We start from the raw sequence: 5,307 nt of genomic DNA on the forward strand, positions 1-5,307 counted from the left end.
AAATGGATGTAAAATCTTAAATTTCAAATTGGGAAACAATTAAGGTTATCAATCCAAATTTCTTTTAATCAAGACAAGATATGAAATGTTGATATTTTTAAACTTTCTTAAATAAAATAAAATTGTTACAAAATAATAAAAATCAAATTGGAAAGACTCTACATAGACTAACTTTATTAAGTAAATGACAAGAATTATTCTTTATAATTGCTTTTTTATTTTCACATATAACAAGACTTTTTCAACTTCAATAATCCAAATCTTTTATATAATAATATCTATTAACCAACCTTAATTAAAAATTTCTTGATAACAACATAATCAAATATTTATGAGTCAACTAAAATTAACGATAATAAAAAATAAATGATTAAATGGATGTAAAATCTTAAATTTCAAATTGGGAAACAATTAAGGTTATCAATCCAAAGTTCTTTTAATCAAGACAAAATAAATAATAAAAATAGAAATTTTTAAAAATTATTTTATTTGTTAAAATTAAATTTATTGTTAAATAAGTTTAAAACCGTAATTACAAAATTAAGAATAAAAAAATCCGACCTGCCGGATTCGAACAAGCAACTTAAGGATCAAGTGTTGAAACCAACTACAGTCCTCCGCTCTACCAACTGAGCTAAGGTCAGTTTATATTAATTATCTGAGTTAAGGATAATTATTCTCTAAATTAAACTTAAGACACTATTAAATGCTTATAATAAGTTTTTTTGTGTGTTTATTTTTAAATAAAGTATGTTTCTTATGCTGTGAAATTTTAGCCTTAATTTGATAGTATATTTGATACTTTAATTTGATAATATATTAACTAAGTATTAAAATATGATAATAAAAGTTTTATAATTCCAATATTAAAACTTATTATTAACATTTTAGCTGAGTAAATAATTAACACTGAAGAATACTAACTATGGTTATAATAAGGGGAAAAGACACATATTAAGTCAATTATTCTATATTAATTTTTAAATTTTTTAAATATAGAAAAATTATTGATTCTTTTTTATATTACTTACAGTTTTAGTATAATATAATTATTAATTATAATTCTCATCCCTATTCCAAAGCAAAATTGGTAGAATTAAAGAATTCCCATAAAAGCTAATACCATAAAGCCTTTACACATTCATCATAAAATTTAGGTTTAAAGGCAACTCTCTATTTTGTTGGATCCACGATCTCATTATTTTAAAAAGTAGTTTTGCTTTAATTTATTACTTTTTGTTTAATTTTGGTTCAATCCAATCCTTTGTCCAACATTTTCATTGAAGGTATCATTATAAATTATTTAATTAATTTTAAAATTTAAAAAAAAATAAATAAATAAATAAAGAGATTAAATCTAGACCAAAATTATGTTTTTTTTTAAAATAGGAAAACTAATTTGTCTATTTTATATTAAAGGAACTACAAATTTTGGTTAAATAAATAGAGAAACTAAAATTATAATTTTGGATTTTTTTTTAAGTTTGAAAAGAAAACTACTCAAAGTCTGGTATTCTCTCTTCCTCAAAGTTTAATTTATTAACAAGGTTGTCTTTGATGTTTATGATTATCAACTCTCGAAGAATCACAAAATCCATAAATTTTTCTTTACATAAATAAATTATTTCTTAAACTTGTGTAATCATATATGTAATAGTATGACCGGACGACCCATCGAGTTGGTCAACACTCGGACCGGGTTATCACTTAAACCATGGTGAGAAGGTCATGTGACGATACGTGACCGACCGACTCTTGGCGTTGAGTCAAAGGTTGATCAAGTCAGCATGGTTAATCCATAGTTAAGGGTTGCTTAGCGCAACCTAAGCAACCCTAAACACGAACCAATTTCCTAATCCGGTCCACCATTGAATGCCCATTAAGGTGATATAAATAGCACGCATTTCAAAGAGAAAGATACGTCATTATCTATAGTACTTTGACACCCAAGTGCTAACACCCTGACTGACTTGAGTGTTGAAATGTCTTCTGCAGGTATCATCCCCGCCTGTGGAGTTAAACGACCGAGAGGAGGAAGGTGGAACAGAAAGCTTGAAACATCGTAGACCGACCAAAGGTGAAAGTGGGAGCAACGTTCTCTAGGTCCCAAACCCATTCGAGAACAATATCATCATTGTTCAAGTCCGAAAAATTTAACAAGGTATTCCCAATAGTTTGAGGTATAATTTTTTTTAGTGAAACTAATAAAAAAACAAAAAAAAATTGAAAAAAACTTCATTAAAACTATTCTACAATATAATTATTTATAATAATAAAATTTAATTTTAAAATCACTTAAATTAAATTAAAAAATTAAATAGCATAAAAAACTGTAAAATAGTCTATTTCCTCCGTTAGAATATTTGTCATCAACAAAACTAGAATACTTCACACCAATAACACAATTATCAAAACTCTAAAATGACTAAATCATTAACATAAAAAGTAAAACATGTTTAAATTTTATTAATAATATATTATTTTTTAAAATATTTTTTACTAAAAATGTTTACCTTGTAAACTAAACCGAAAAATATAAGATAATTTTCAACTATTTTTATAATTAAATATATTTCATATTTTTTTAGTTTTTGTCATAAGGTCTAAAAATTTATAATATATAATAATGTTAAATATTCACTCAATATATTAATATATTTTATTTTCTCATTAATAACTTTAGTTAAACATTTTAATCTCTCTAACTTTTAATAAGAGTGACAAAATGGTTTTAACGCATGGATCATTTATCAATCCATCAAAATTTGTAGAGTTGAGTTGGTATTTTTAACTTTTTAATACATTTTAATTTGTATTATTTTTTTATATTATATTATTTGAAGGATATGAACATGTAAGAGAATTGTATTTTAAATTAATACTTATAATTAACTTTTAATTTTAATTACAATAACATATAAAAGTTATTTTGATTGATTTAATAAGTTAAAAAGTTCATACTGTCTTCTTTTAACGAGAATCAACAGCTAACTGAACCGAACCAAAATGAAATTTATTAACTTTTTTGTCACTCTAAATTATTTTTTCTTAAAAATATAATACTTTTAGAAGTAAAAATATACGTACATGTAATAACATTATATACATTTTCGAGCTAATTCTCTATCTCTTTCTTTATTCACAAAGTGAGTCTCGTTTTCTATTTATTTTGTTAGTTATTACAAAAGAAAAATCCAAAATGTAAGGAAACAAATCAACGACCAAGTGAGTTAACCATGTTAGACCAATCAACTATAGTTCTCCGGGGAGCTAAGGATCATTTTATTCTCCGTATTAAAAAACTATTTTCTATATAATTTTTTAATGAAATTTTAGCTAAGGTTAGCGTAATGTAGATACCATCTTATTTTATTTATTTATTTATAATGTAATTAATATCATGTTAAATATATATATATATAAGTTAAATTTATATACGTGATTAATTTTTGTACCATTATATAAAAAAATGTTTTATTTAGCAACTTTCTTTTCTATGTCATCTTTTAATTCATCAAATTTACTCTTTAATAAATAAACATTTATTTAGTAAAAAATAAAATAAAATATTTTGTATTTATGTTTACAACAACTAAATAATTATTTTGAATTAATTACTTATTTATTTTTTATTCCGTATTTTATTGTTTTATCGGTCAAATGGTACAATTAAATTAATATTACCAAAACAAAAATAAAATCCGACCTGCCGGATTCGAACCAGCGACCTAAGGATGTCTATTTTGAACAACTACAGTCCTCCGCTCTACCAACTGAGCTAAGGTCGGTTTTGATTTGATTTCTCTAAATATTTTAATTATAGGAAATATTACTTTGGTAGTATTTTAAATAAAATATATAAATTGGTTAACTATCACAACTAAAATTGAGGACTAAAATATGTTTTTTATACCAAAAGTTTTGGTAACTTTCATATTTAGTACAACATAAAAGATTGATACAATAGAATTAAATAAGTGTGAGTTATTAACCGTTCTTGTTAAGTGAGCTCTTAAATATATAGGTAGAATTTTTAATATGGATAATTATGGTGATATGTTTTTGATCGGTTTTGACAACTTCTGTTTAGTGTATCAATTTTCATGATTTTTGTTTTTAGTACATTAGTTACATCACATTTTGATCAATCAATAATTATGATTACTAAATAATGATGTTATGTTTTAATTTAATAACAATTTATATTTTTATTTGGCGTTTAAAAAATACTTTCATTTATATCTTATTTTTACCATTATGTTCAATTTTGTAGGTGATTTTAAAACATTTTTAGACTTTTTTTCCTCCTTAAATTCTATTTGCTTATGTTTTGTATAATGTGGGGATCTGTACAGTGTCAGGATAATAATGTATTGGGGAGGACCAGATAAAAAAAAAGAGGAAGCAAAATTTAAAAAATTATTTTAGAGACTGAATGTAAAATTTCTAAATTTTCCAGCAACAATTTTAATACCTAATTTTATTATTTTTAGTTATAAATTATTTTCTGTCGGTTTGATCTCTTAAAAAATGTTTAGATAAAAATAAAAAATATGGGAATTCTTATTTAATAAAAATAAAAAGTGAAATATTAAATGAAAATAAAAGTAAAATATTTAACAGCACTATTTATATTAAATAATATATCTAAAAATAATTTTATTATGTTAAAATTTGAAATATTTTATTATTATCTTTTAGCTTAATTAATATTTTTAAGAATTAAACTAATTAATAATTAATGATAAGAACTAAAAAATGTCAAAAATTTAATACTAGCAAAATTTTCACATAAACTAAAACTAAATAGAATCATATTTGCTATGCATGACCCTTTCTTTTCTTTTCTTTTCTTTTTTTCATTTTTATCTTCTCTCTTTGATTTTAAAGTTTGTTTTTCTTTATTTTTCTAATAAGTTTTACCATATAGAAAGCGATAAAGGATATAACACTTCTAGTTGATTATAATCAATGAGTAGTTTTTTTAAAAATCTTTTATCTTTAATTTTATGATGTGTAATGGTATAAAATAACATAATAGAAAAAGAAATTGTCTTGTAATTAAAACTCTGTAAAGTATTATTGATTATGGTCGAAACATAGATATTTGTATATGAGAAAAATAAAAAGAAAAACGTAAAGAGAAGGAGGTCAACAAATACATTGATTTATATTAAGCTAGCCAGGCTGCAATGTTGGGCCAACTTCTTTTTATTCTGGTAATGCATTTTGTTTTGAACCCACCCCAGGGCACCGCTCAAGTGTTTAAGGGTGCAGTTTCTGGTTTTATTGGGTAGCTACAAATAT

General features: G+C 23.5%; 1 non-coding gene across 1 annotated transcript; it reads right to left on the reverse strand.

Moving 5' to 3' along the window:
- Positions 1-3,700: 3,700 nt before the first annotated feature.
- On the reverse strand, positions 3,701-3,788 carry TRNAY-GUA (transfer RNA tyrosine (anticodon GUA)). The gene is given in 2 exon segments: positions 3,701-3,736; positions 3,752-3,788. It is a non-coding gene; the product is annotated as a tRNA-Tyr (tRNA).
- Positions 3,789-5,307: the final 1,519 nt, after the last annotated feature.

This window comes from Phaseolus vulgaris, chromosome 10, assembly GCF_051622355.1.
Source record: "Phaseolus vulgaris cultivar YP4 chromosome 10, ASM5162235v1, whole genome shotgun sequence".
NCBI lineage: Eukaryota > Viridiplantae > Streptophyta > Magnoliopsida > Fabales > Fabaceae > Phaseolus > Phaseolus vulgaris.